Raw genomic sequence first — 14,974 nt, forward strand, 5'->3', positions numbered from 1 at the left:
ATATATTTAGTTATATATATATATATATACCAACTATAAGACTAGCCTAACGAGTTTCTGGTGTGCAGGATTCTCAGACGAGAGAAGCACAGAGCATATGCTTGTTAAATCTTAAACAAGAATGGAAGATAAGATGATAAATTTTATTAATAGATAAACAAATATACAAACTTTGGAATAAGAGCTTTAAAATGAAAGCTTTAAACAAAAGAAATATAACTTACAAGAGTAAGAATATACAAGAGGAATGTGGTTTTCTCACTATCACTCTCACACTCTCTCTTTTCTCACTATATTTCTAATGGTATGACTTGAAGAATACAAGAGTCTCTTGTTATTTTTCAGTCTGCCCTCTTCTTTGGAAAACTCCTCTATTTATAGAGGTCTTCAGCCTTGAAGCTTTGGATGCTCTTCTTTGAATGCTTTTCATAGTGGAATGAAGGGCTCCACGTCTTTTGTATGCTTTTGATAATGGAGTAAGAGGCTCCAGGACTTTTGCAGAAGTTGTCTGCCACGCTTTAGTGAAGAATTTTTTGCTTTTTTAAAGAGTCTTTTAGCTTCTTTCTTTTATTTTTAAATAACTCTTTTTTTTTATTATTATTATTGGGCATTTGGCCCATTACATAAATATTTTGGGCTGTCATTTCTGGTTTTCAACCCAAGGGCTTTACAAAGGTGTCATTTGATGGGCTTGAATATCCCAAAACAATCATCTTCGTTCGAGTCAACATCTAGGTCTATTGCTGCTGAGCTGGTACTAGAAGAGGAAGATGAAGCTTTAGATTTTCCTTTGGAAGAGGCAAGAACTAGGTAGTTTTTGCAACCAGTTTAAATATAATCCCATAGAGCCTTCCCTACTTGCAAAGGAAAATGCAAAAAGATTTTTTCAAATCTTTAAAGAAAAAATGATTTTTCAAAAATAGGAGAATTCCAAAAAACAAAGAGAATTTCTACAAAAAGCCATCATCTTCTAAATTTCCAAAACAAAATTCCAAAAAAGATTTTAGCAAAATCACTTGCTATAAATGTGGCAAAAAGGGTCATACTTCAAAGTATTGCAAGTTTTCTAAAAAACTTCATGAGCTCCAAATAGAAGATGAAATTTTGAGCAAAATTTCAGCTCTTCTTGTTGATTCCTCTGAATCAGATTTTTCGAATAGTGAGGAAGAGTTTCAAATTGATGAAATCAAAACCTCATCCGATTATTCTTCTGGTCATGTGCAGCTTTCTATGTCAACAAAAATAGTGAGATAAAAAGAGGAACACCTAGATTAATGATTAATTACAAACCATTGCATAAAGCTCTAAAGTGGATTAGATACCCAATTCCAAACAAAAAAGATCTTCTTCAAAAGCTTCATTCTGCTTTTGTTTTTTCAAAGTTTGATATGAAATCAGTATTTTGGCAAATCCAGATTCATCCTAAAGACAGGTACAAAATTGCTTTTACAGTTCCATTTGGCCAGCATGAATGGAACGTAATGCCTTTCGGATTAAAAAAATGCTCCTTCTGAATTTCAAAAAAAATCATGAATGACATTTTCAATCCTTATTCAAAGTTTTGCATTGTCTATATCGACGATGTGTTGATATTTTTAAATTCTGTAGAGCAACATTTCAAACACTTGGAGATATTTTTCTATATTGTTAAGAAAAATGGTTTTGTAGTTTCAAAGTTCAAGATATCTTTGTTCCAAACAAAAATTAGATTTCTTGGCCACTACATCTCTCGGGGAACTATCACCCCAATCGAAAGGTCTTTAGCCTTCACTTCAAAATTTCCAGACAAAATTTTGGAAAAAACTCAATTGCAAAGATTCATTGGCAGTTTAAATTATGTGATGGATTATTATCCTAATTTGAACTGTTTAGCAAAGCCCATCCATGATAGGTTAAAGAAGAACCCCCCTGCATGGACTGATGAGCATATAAAGATTGTCCAAAGCATTAAAAAGTAAGTTTCTGAAATACCATGCTTACACCCAGCTGATCCATCTGCATTCAAAATTGTTGAAACTGATGCATCAAATCTAGGATATGGTGGAATTCTTAAGCAAGTTCAAAACAACAAAGAATGTATTGTCCAGTTTACTTCTGCACACTGGAATGATACACAAAAAAATTACTCAACTATCAAAAATGAAATTCTTTCGATAGTTTTGTGCATTTCAAAATTTCAAAGCGATCTTTTGAACCAAAAATTCCTTTTAAGGATTGATTGTAAATCCGCCAAAGAAGTTTTACAAAAAGATGTTCAAAACATAGCTTCAAAATAGATTTTTGCCAGATGGCAAGCCATTCTTTCTGTTTTTGATTTTGAAATCGAATACATAAGAGGAGATTCAAATTCAATTCCAGACTTTCTAACCAGAGAGTTCCGTCAAAAACAGGATTGAAAATGCCAAGAAAATCGAAAGCAAAAGACAAAGAAGAAAAGTCGACAGCAAATTCAAAGCCTGTTCAAATTCCAAAAAAGGAGATTTTACCCTCCTCTTCAAAGCCTATCAGAACCTGAACCGAAATCATCTAGGAAGAAATTGACAAAAGCAAGAAAGATAAGGCCCAACAGCAATTACAAATTCAGGAGTGGCTTGCTCAGCAAGATCCTGAATGTCTAAAAAGGGTTGAAGAATATTCAAAGCAAATGATACAACTTCACCCCGAAGTCTCTCCAAAGACATCCTCCTCTTCCAACAAAGGTAAATGTATACTTTCTATCCCTTTTTCAAAACCTGATATAAATTTTTTCCTCAAAACCTATCTCAGAGCTCTCGAAGTATTTCAAAGCCCAACTCTCAAGAAATAGTTTTGTCACAAACAAAACTTTTCAAAACCAATGAGTATATAGAAAAGCAAAATTTTCAAAGCATTTTAACTATTGAGGAAGGATTCTGTACAGAAAGCCCCTCAAAACTGATTTCAAAAATTTTCCCTCTAGGATGGTACTCCAAGCCCTGGAATATATCAAAACCTCAATCTTACTGCCAGTCTATCCTTGAAGCAACTGGTTCTGCAAAGTTTAAACACTTCAAAAAATACAAAGACCATAAAGACCCTGCATATTCCACATGTACCATACAAAGAATTCTCCACCCTTCAGATTGGGGAATAGATTTACATTCATTAAGATCTTTTCTGACTTCCCTCCAAAGAACCTACCCATCAAGCCTAAACACTTCTTTCAACTATTGGGATTACCAACAAGCTTGGTTTAATACCTTTCTTCTTCAAAACGAAGGACAAAGCCATTCTTGACTTTTCTACTTCGACACAAGCTCAATCCAAACTTCAAAGATCCCATATTAGTTTAAACAATGGTGGAATTTTTATGGTAATGTTCTTGAGACCATAGTTCCAGAAGTTCTACCTCTGTTTAATCTATTCAAAGCCCACTATAAACCAAACAAAATAGAAAGACATTTTCCCCCTTTATTTCTATTTTGTTCAAACTTTTTTCTCCCCTGGGTATTGTATGGTATTTCCATTTCAACCAAGCAGTAGATGGAGAAATCATCTTTGCCCGAAGATTCAAAGTCCAATGGTGGGATAAATTTAACCACCAAGAAAAATTATCTCTAAAGATGGTATAAAGTTTTCTTTCAAAGAATAGCTTCTTGCCACCTCCGAAAGAACATACCACTTTCCTGGCACATAAGTCCTTCATTATTCCAAAGCTAGCGGCGGCCCAAATAGAAGAGGATTTCTTACAATTGATCAAACAATTATCGGAAACCGCCTCTTCCAAAGGAAAATCTAAAGCTTCATCTTCCTCTTCTAGCACCAACTCAGCAGCAATAGACCTAGATGGTGACTCGAATGAAGATGACTGTTTTGGGATATTCAAGCCCATCAAATGACACCTCTGTAAAGTCCTCGGGTTGAAAACCAGAAATGGCAGCCCAAAATATTTATGTAATGGGCCAAATACCCAATAATAATAATAAAAAAAAAGAGTCATTTAAAAAAAAAAGAAAGAAGACAAATGGCTCTTTAAAAAGTAAAAGATTCTTCACTAAAGTGTGGCAGACAACTTCTGCAAAAGTCATGGAGTCTCTTACTCTATTATGAAAAGCATACAAAAGACGTGGAGCCCCTCATTCCACTATGAAGAGCATCCAAAGAAGAGCATCCAAAACTTCAAGGCTGAAGACCTCTATCAATAGAGGAGTTTTCTAAAGAAGAGGGCAAATTGAAAAATAACAATAGACTCTTGTATTCTTCAAGTCATAACATTAGAAATATAGTGAGAAAAGAGAGAGTGTGAGAGTGATAGTGAGAAAACCACATTCCTCTTGTATATTCTTACTCTTGTAAGTTATATTTCTTTTGTTTAAAGCTTTCATTTTAAAGCTCTTATTCCAAAGTTTGTATATTTGTTCATCTATTAATAAAATTTATCATCTAATCTTCCATTATTGTTTAAGATTTAACAAGCGTATGCTCTGTGCTTGCCTCGTCTGAGGATCCTGCACACCAGAAACTTGTTAGTCTAGTCTCATAGTTGCACACCAGAAACTTGTTAGTCTAGTCTCGTAGTTGGTATCAGAGCCAATTGGGTTCCAAAAAAGAAACATCATCTGCATATAAAAGATTTTAAAATCATTTTTTAATCTGCATTATATCACTAATAAATAAACTTGTTCATTTATGCACAGTAGTAAGTCCCGTTTGGCGTAAGGGCAGCAAATATGGTGGCTTGGTTCATGTTTGTTTAGAAAGTTATCGTGATTTATTTTAAAAAATGAATTTAGAACTTTTTTCTGCAGATTTTCTTCTTTCTCAAACTCTTCTACTTCTGAGTCTTCAAGGTATAAAGGTTTAGTAAATAGTGATGAAATCACTATTGAAGATTTTTCAAAGCATATTGATGATTGGAAAATATCCAAGGTTCAAAAGAAACAAATTTATGAGTTTTCAAAGTTTTCTCTCTTCAAAACTGATTTTACTATCAAAACTGAAGAAAGAGATATTCAAATTTCAAAGCCTTTTGAAGAAATTTATCTTTTGAATCCAAAGACCCTCTATAAGCATAAGGAAAAAGACTATTAGTATATCCATATAGGCCTTGTCCAAGTAGGAATAAAGCCCCTTATCGGAGAAGGTTTTGATACTTCCATTTTAGAAGTCCTTAGAGATGCTAGGTTTACAAATTTCTATGATTTTTTATTAGGTACTGTTGAGTCAAGCCTCAATAAAGGACCAATTTCTTTCAATTGTTTTCCAAATATTACAATTTCATTAAATGATAAAAATGTGTTAAAGAGCATAGTTCTTCAAATAAAGACACATAATTAAAAAATGCTTGAAGGATCTATTCCGATAGCATTGATTTTCCAAATACATTACAAAGCCATGATTTCTACTTTTGGTTCAAAACACAAACTACATTCACCAAAAGGAGAAACCTTATTCCTACAAACGGATCTTTCCAAATCCAATGCAACTATTCCAAAAACCATTCAATGGAAAGATATCACTCTTCCAGAAGAATGGATCCTTGAAGGTGCAACCCAACCTGAATCACCAAAGCAAACAGAGCCAAATACAAATCTCAAAAATATAACCCAGTTTTGCAGATGGAAAAGTAAAGCTTACATTCAACAGGAAATCAACCTCTTCTAGATTTTCTGATGATGATTCTTCAACATCGACTATAGATATTGAAAGGGTATAAAAAATACCTTCTGTTATTTATGCTCCTTACAAAGAACCAACTCCATCTCAAACACAATCAAGATTTTCAACATCTAATATACCAAGCTCAAACACTATATTACAAAATGTTGATTACCAAAGCAATATCCCCAGACCCGTCTACAATGAACCAAATAAAGATGATGATGATATAGAGACCGTCTCTACCCCCTCTTCACCATCACCATCTGCAATAACACAAAATCTAGAAGCAGAAATCAACATGATTTCAAAAGATTTTCAAATCAATAAAAAGCTTTTACATGAAGATTTCTATTAAAAGAAAAGCCATTCTAAAATACTTTGGTTTTTTAAGCATTTTTTTTACAAGAAAAAGACAGTATTCAAGAGAGATACTATCAATTTTGCATAAAAAACAAGATCCAAATTAAATTTTTTGATTGGTTCTAGATTTATTGCAAAGAAAATAGCATTCTTTATCCTTTCAAAGAAAAACTTATTAGTCATGTTACTGTAAGAAACAAGACTCTAGAGTGGAAGGTCGAAAAAAATCAAACCATCCAGTCTGAACATCCTCCCTTTAGGAAAATAACCATTCTTTATGGAGAGAATGAAATAGAGGCTACACCTTACAAATTAATAGGAGAAGATCTTGAGAAAAATGTCAAGAATATTATTCAGTAGGACAATTTCTCGAATACCTATCTTAACACAATAGGGAAGCAGCTTGTTAGGATAGAAAGCCAGATCCAAAAACCTCATGTAGTCTTCACCTCTCCAATCCCTAACACTAGTCATCCAAAAGAGATAAGCCAATCAGAAAAGCTCAAAAATCCAGTCTTCAGACCCTACCAAATCTCAAAGCCTAGCCAAGATCAATTTCAGAAGTAAACTGAGTTTGCTAGAGCAGTCAGGGAACAACTTAGCAAATTAGCCACTTTTGAGTCCTCCAAAAATCTAGTGCCAGATACTCCTCAAAGCAGTAGGAATATCAGTGCTATAGACCAAGCCCAATATGATGAATCCAATGATTCAGAGCTTGAAAGTGTCACTGAAAAATCCTCCAACATCAACATATTGGGATGGCATACTTCTAGGAATACTGCACTAGATCTAGGAATAGAAAATAGAAATAATATCCTAACCCAATCTAGATTCAATGCCTCTTCCGTCTATGAATGGAATATAGATGGAATGTCAGAATACAACATTCTTGGTCTCTTACAACAGATGACCATGCAGCCAATGCTTACAAAACCCAAAGTGGTACATCTGATAGAGCTATTGTTGAACTCCTTATAGCTGGATTTTCTGGCCAGCTTAAAGGATGGTGGGATTACCATCTCACACAAGCACAACAGCTCCAAATCCTAGGTGCTATCCAAACCACAATAGAAGGGACCCCCATCTTAGATGAGCTAGGAAATCTTATTGAGGATGCTGTGTCAACCTTAATCTTGACGATTTCCCTCCACTTCATAGGAGACCCTTCTCTTCTAAAAGATAAAAATGTGAGCTTCTTAGTAACCTAACCTGTAAAAAGCTTAGCAATTTCCAAGCTTATAAAGATACCTTCCTGACTAGAGTCATGCTTAGGGAAGATTCAAACCAACCTTTCTGGAAAGAAAAATTCTTAGCTGGTTTACCTAAGATACTAGGTGAAAGAGTTAGAAATACCATAAGAGAAGTCCATAATGGCCAGATCCCTTATGATTTCTACACTTATGGTGAATTAGTTAGCCTTACCTAGAAAGAAGGATTGAAGATTTGCCATGACCTTAAACTCCAAAGACAATTCAAATGGGAAATGAAGAAGACTAGGCAAGGACTAGGTAGTTTTTGCAACCAGTTTGAGTATAATCCCATAGAGCCTTCCCCTACCTGCAAAGGAAAATGCAAAGAAGTTTTTTCCAAATCTTTCAAAATTTTTTTTTTTAAAATAGGAGAACTCCCAAAAACAAAGAGAATTTCTACAAAAAGCCATCATCTTCTAAATTTTCAAAACAAAATTTCAAAAAAGATTTTAGCAAAATTACTTGCTATAAATGTGGCAAAAAGGGTCATACTTCAAAGTATTACAAGTTTTCTAAAAAACTTCATGAGCTCCAAATAGAAGATGAAATTTTGAGCAAAATTTCAGCTCTTCTTGTTGATTCCTTTGAATCAGATTTTTCGAATATTGAGGAAGAGTTTCAAATTAATGAAATCAAAACCTCATCCGATTATTCTGAATCAGATTCTCATGATATTCCAAAGAATATTAATATGCTCACTAGGCAACAAGAAGCTCTTCTTGAAGCCGTCAAGCATATTAATGACCCCCTAAGATACTAGGTGAAAGAGTTAGAAATACCATAAGAGAAGTCCATAATGGCCAGATCCCTTATGATTTCTACACTTATGGTGAATTAGTTAGCCTTACCTAGAAAGAAGGATTGAAGATTTGCCATGACCTTAAACTCCAAAGACAATTCAAATGGGAAATGAAGAAGACTAGGCAAGGACTAGGTAGTTTTTGCAACCAGTTTGAGTATAATCCCATAGAGCCTTCCCCTACCTGCAAAGGAAAATGCAAAGAAGTTTTTTCCAAATCTTTCAAAATTTTTTTTTTAAAAATAGGAGAACTCCCAAAAACAAAGAGAATTTCTACAAAAAGCCATCATCTTCTAAATTTTCAAAACAAAATTTCAAAAAAGATTTTAGCAAAATTACTTGCTATAAATGTGGCAAAAAGGGTCATACTTCAAAGTATTACAAGTTTTCTAAAAAACTTCATGAGCTCCAAATAGAAGATGAAATTTTGAGCAAAATTTCAGCTCTTCTTGTTGATTCCTTTGAATCAGATTTTTCGAATATTGAGGAAGAGTTTCAAATTAATGAAATCAAAACCTCATCCGATTATTCTGAATCAGATTCTCATGATATTCCAAAGAATATTAATATGCTCACTAGGCAACAAGAAGCTCTTCTTGAAGCCGTCAAGCATATTAATGACCCCCAAATCCAAAAATAAGTTTTGAAAGAAATCTTAAAAACTGAAACCCTTGTCCCCCCTTCTAGTAAGAATACTTTTGATCTTACTATGATCTTGGATAAAAGGAAAAAGTTAAAAAAACCCTCTTCCTACCGTCCAAGAACTTCAGAAAGAAATCAAAGCCATCAAAACAGAGCTCAAAGATTTGAAAGAAAAACAACAAAATGATTCTGTTTTACTCCAAAGCTTGATTCTCAAACAAAATAGTGATTCTGATTCTGAAGAAGAAAATGATTTTCAAAATCTTGAGGTTTCTGAAAATGTTCTAGAAAACTTCATTAACGTTTTAAAAGAAATTACCTCAAGAAAATATTTGATCCAAATAAAACTCATTTTCCTAAGTGATTTCCAAATAGAAACTATCACTTTATTTGATACAGGAGCAGACCTCAACTGTATCAATTATGAGCTGGTTCCTAAAAGCTATCATCAAGAAACAAAAGAAAGGCTTACCTCAGCCAATAGTTCAAAGATTAGAATTGCGGTAAAACTAAAGCTGCAATTCTAAATAACAATATTGCTTTAAAAAATATTTTCATTCTTACAAAGGATTTACAGCAAAAAGTTATTTTGGGAACTCCTTTTATCAATTTAATTACTCCTTTCAAAGTAACTACTGCTGGTATCATTTTTAAAGCTAAAGATTCAAAGATTATTTTCCATTTGATAGAAAAACCCAAGAAGAGAAATCTCAATCTTATAAAAGCCCACTCAATTTATAATTTTGAGATAAATGCTTTGATTAAAGGAAAACAAACCCAGCTTTTCCACTTGAAACAAGATATGAATTTGAAAAGAATCCAAAGTCAAATGCAAAACGATTTTGTCCAAAGAAAAATCTCTGATTTGCAAAAGAAGATTGAAAATTAAGTTTGTTCTGATCATCCTAATGCTTTTTGGAGAAGAGAACAACATATGGTAGATTTACCATATGAAAAAGATTTTTGTGATAAACAAATTTCCACCAAAGCAAGATCCATCCAAATGAATGAAACCCTAGAAAGCCATTGTGGAATAGAAATAAAAGATTTAGAGCAAAAGAGTTTGATTACCAAATCCAGATCCCCCTGGTCGTGTGCAACTTTCTATGTCAACAAAAATAGTGAGATAGAAAGAGGAACACCTAGGTTAATGATTAATTACAAACCATTGAATAAAGCTCTAAAGTGGATTAGATACCCAATTCCAAACAAAAAATATCTTCTTCAAAAGCTTCATTCTGCTTTTTATTTTTTTAAAGTTTGATATGAAATCAAGATTTTGGCAAATCCAGATTCATCCTAAAGACAGGTACAAAACTGCTTTTACAGTTCTATTTGGCTAGTACGAATGGAACGTAATGCCTTTCAGATTAAAAAATGCTCCTTCTGAATTTAAAAAAATCATGAATGACATTTTCAATCCCTATTTAAAGTTTTGCATTGTCTATATCGACGATGTGTTGATATTTTCAAATTTTCTAGAGCAACATTTCAAACACTTGGAGACATTTTTCTATGTTGTTAAGAAAAATGGTCTTGTAGTTTCAAAGTCCAAGATATCTTTGTTCCAAACAAAAATTAGATTTCTTGGCCACTACATCTCCCGGGAAACTATCACTCCAATTGAAAGGTCTCTAGCCTTCACTTCAAAATTTCCACACAAAACTTTGGAAAAAACTCAATTGCAAAGATTCCTTGGCAGCTTAAATTATGTGATGGATTTTTATCCGAATTTGAACTGTCTAGCAAAGCCCCTCCATGATAGGTTAAAGAAAAACCCCCCTGCATGGACTGATGAGCATACAAAGATTGTCCAAAACATTAAAAAGCAAGTTTCTAAAATACCATGCTTACACCTAAAAAAGCTGATCCATCTGCATTCAAAATTGTTGAAATTGATGCATCAAATCTAGGATATGGTGGGATTCTTAAGCAAGTTCAAAACAACAAAGAATGTATTGTCCAGTTTACTTCTGCACACTGGAATGATACACACAAAAATTATTCAACTATAAAAAAAGAAATTCTTTCGATAGTTTTGTGCATTTCAAAATTTTAAAGCGATCTTTTGAACCAAAAATTCCTTTTAAGGATTGATTGTAAATCCGCCAAAGAAGTTTTACAAAAATATGTTAAAAAACATAGCTTCAAAATAGATTTTTGCCAGATGGCAAGCCATTCTTTCTGTTTTTGATTTTGAAATCGAATACATAAGAGGAGATTCGAATTCAAATCCAGACTTTCTAATTATAGAGTTCCTTCAAAAACAGGAGTGAAAATGCCAAGAACATCGAAAGCAAAAGACAAATAAGAAAAGTCGACAGCAAATTCAAAGCCTGTTCAAAGTCCAAAAAAGGAGATTTTACCCTCCTCTTCAAAGCCTATCAGAACCTGGACCGAAATCATCCAGGAAGAAATTGACAAAAGCAAGGAAGATAAGGCCCAACAGCAATTACAAATTCAGGAGTGGCTTGCTCAGCAAGATCCTGAATTTCTAAAAAGGGTCGAAGAATATTCAAAGCAAATGATACAACTTCACCCCGAAGTCTCTCCAAAGACATCCTCCTCTTCCAACGAAGGTAAAGGTATACTTTCTATCCCTTTTTCAAAATTTGAGATAGAAATTTTCCCTCAAAACCTATCTCAGAGCTCTCGAAGTATTTCAAAGCCCAACTCTCAAGAAATAGTTTTGTCACAAACAAAACTTTTCAAAACCAATGAGTATATAGAAAAGCAATTTTTTCAAAGCATTTTAACTATTGAGGAAGGATTCTGTACAGAAAGCCCCTCAAAACTGATTTCAAAAAATTTCCTCCAAGATGGTACTTCAAGCCCTGGAATATATCAAAACCTCAATCTTATTGCGAGTCTATCCTTGAGGTAACTGGTTCTGCAAAGTTTAAACACTTCAAAAAATACAAAGACCATAAAGACCCTGCATATTCCACATGCACCATACAAAGAATCCTCCACCCTTCAGATTGGGGAATGGATTTACATTCTTTAAGATCTTTTCTAACTTCCCTCCAAAGAACCTACCCATCAAGCCTAAACACTTCTTCAACTATTGGGATTACCAACAAGCTTGGTTTAATACCTTTCTTCTTCAAAACGAAGGACAAAGCCATTCTTGGCTTTTCTACTTCGACACAAGCTTAATCCAAACTTCAAAGATCCCATATTGGTTTAAACAATGGTGGAATTTTTATGGCAATGTTCCTGAGACCATAGTTCCAGAAGTTCTACCTCTGTTTAATCTATTCAAAGCCCACTATAAACCAAACAAAATAAAAAGAAGTTTTCCCCCTTTACTTCTATTTTGTTCAAACTTTTTTCTTTATTGCGTATGTGTATGTTATTTCCATTTCAATCAAGCAGTAGATGAAGAAATCATCATTGCCCGAAGATTCAAAGTCAAATGATGGGATAAATTTAACCACCAAGAAAAATTATCTCTAAAGATGGTACAAAGTTTTCATTCAAAGAATAGCTTCTTGCCACCTCCGAAAGAACAGATCACTTTCCTGGCACAAAAGTCCTTCATTATTCCAAAGCTAGCGGCGGCCCAAACAGAAGAGGATTTCTCACAATTGATCAAATAGTTGTCGGAAACCTCCTCTTCCAAAGGAAAATCTACAGCTTCATCTTCCTCTTCTAGCACCAGCTCAGCAGCAATAGACCTAGATGGTGACTCGAACAAAGATGACTGTTTTGGGATATTCAAGCCCATCAAATGACACCTCTGTAAAGTCCTCGGGTTGAAAACCAGAAATGGCAGCCCAAAATATTTATGTAATGGGCCAAATGCCCAATAATAATAATAAAAAAGAGTCATTTAGAAAGAAAAGAAAGAAGACAAAAAACTCTTTAAAAAAGCAAAAGATTCTTCACTAAAGCCTGGCAGATAACTTCTGCAAAAGTCATAAAGCCTCTTACTCCATTATCAAAAGCATACAAAAGACGTGGAGCCCCTCATTCCACTATGAAGGGCATCCAAAGCTTCAAGGCTGAATACCTCTATAAATAGAGAAGTTTTCCAAAGAAGAGGGCAGACAGAAAAATAACAACAGACTCTTAGACTGGAAAATAACAAGAGACTCTTGTATTCTTCAAGTCATACCATTAGAAATGTAGTGAGAAAAGAGAGTGTGAGAGTGATAGTGAGAAAACCACCTTCCTTTTGTATATTCTTACTCTTGTAAGTTATATTTCTTTTGTTTAAGGCTTTCATTTTAAAACTCTTATTCCAAAGTTTGTATATTTGTTCATCTATTAATAAAATTTATCATCTTATCTTCCATTCTAGTTTAAGATTTAACAAGCGTATGCTCTGTGCTTGCCTCGTCTGAGGATCCTGCAAACTAGAAACTTGTTAGTCTAGTCTCATAGTTGGTATGAAGTGGAGGGAAATCGTCAAGATTAAGGTTGACACAGCATCCTCAATAGGATTTCCTAGCTCATCTAAGATGGAGGTCCCTTCTATTATGGTTTGGATAGCCCCTAGGATTTGGAGCTGTTGTGCTTGTGTGAGATGGTAATCCTACCATCAACTATGAGACTAGACTAATAAGTTTCTAGTGTGCAGGATCCTCAGACGAGGGATTTAGATTGTAGTCATTCCAATTACCAGACTCAAAGAACCCGATATTGTTATTTATTGTCACTACCTCCCCATGTCAGGATTGGGTAATTTGCGCGCCTGCTGCCTTCCTTAGATGTGGTAGCTGTTTCTCAGGCTCCCTCTCTGGAATCAAACCCGAATTCTCCGTCGTGAGACAGGTTAGTTTTACCCTACTGATGATTGTGTCGCAATGGTAATTCAACCTAGTACATGAGGAACCATTGATTCGCACAATTGGTCATCGCGCTTGGTTGAAAAGCCAGTGGCACGAAGCTACCGTGTGTTGGATTATGACTGAATGCCTCTAAGTCAGAATCCGGGCCAGAAGCGACGCGTTGTCCGCTGCTCGTTTGCCGACCAGCAGTAGGGGCCCTCCGAGCCCCAAAGGCACGTGTCGTTGGCTAAGCCCTCGCGACAGATGAGCCGTGCGGGCCGCCTTGAATTACAATTTCCACCGGGCGGCGGACTGAATCCTTTGCAGACGATTAAATACGCGACGGGGTATTGTAAGTGGCAGAGTGGCCTTGCTGCCACGATCCACTGAGATTCAGCCCTTCGTCACTCCGATTCGTTTATATTTTAAGAGATTTTAAAATCATTTTTTTAATCTGCATCAAGATAATTTTCTAAACAAACATGAACCAAGCCACTAGATTTGTTGCCTTTATGCCAAACGGGACTTACTACTGTGCATAAACTTTTCAAATTGATGAAATCAAAACCTCATCCGATTATTCTGAATCAGATTCTGATGATATTCTAAAGAATATTAATATGCTCACTAGACAACAAGAAGCTCTTCTTGAAGCCGTCAATTACCAAATCCAGATCCCCCTGGTCGTGTGCAGCTTTCTATGTCAACAAAAATAGTGAGATAGAAAGAGGAACACTTGACTTTGGATTCTTTTCAAACCCATATCTTGTTTCAAGTGGAAAAGCTGGGTTTGTCCTGAATTTCTAAAAAGGGTCGAAGAATATTTAAAGCAAATGATATAACTTCACCTCAAAGTCTCTCCAAAAACATGCTCTCCAAAGACATTCTCCTCTTCCAACAAAGGTAAAGGTATACTTTCTATCCCTTTTTCAAAACCTGAGATAGAAATTTTTTCTCAAAACTTGAGCATACAAAGATTGTCTAAAGCATTAAAAAATAAGTTTCTGAAATACCATGCTTACACCTAGCCGATCCATCTGCATTCAAATTTGTTGAAACTGATGCATCGAATCTAGGATGTGGTGGGATTCTTAAGCTAAAAAATCCAGTCTGAACATGCTCCCCTTAGAAAAATAACCATTCCTTATGGAGAGAATGAAATAGAGGCTACACCTTACAAATTAATAGGAGAAGATCTAGAGAAAAATGTCAAGAATATTGTTCAGCAAAACCCAAAGTGGTACCTCTGATAGAGCCATTGCTGAATTTCTTATAACTGGATTTTCTAGCCAGCTTAAAGGATGGTGGGATTACCATCTCACAGAAGCACAACAGCTCCAAATCCTAGGCATAAGTGTAGAAATCATAAGGGATCTAGCCATTATGGGCTTCTCTTATGGTATTTCTAACTCTTTCACCTAGTATCTTAGGTAAACCACCTAAGAATTTTTCTTTCCAGAAAGGTTGGTTTGAAGAGAAGGGTCTCCTATGAAGTGGAGGGAAATCGTCAAGTTTAAGGTTGACACAAC

Source organism: Ricinus communis, chromosome 7 (assembly GCF_019578655.1).
Source record: "Ricinus communis isolate WT05 ecotype wild-type chromosome 7, ASM1957865v1, whole genome shotgun sequence".
In the NCBI taxonomy this organism is placed as follows: domain Eukaryota; kingdom Viridiplantae; phylum Streptophyta; class Magnoliopsida; order Malpighiales; family Euphorbiaceae; genus Ricinus; species Ricinus communis.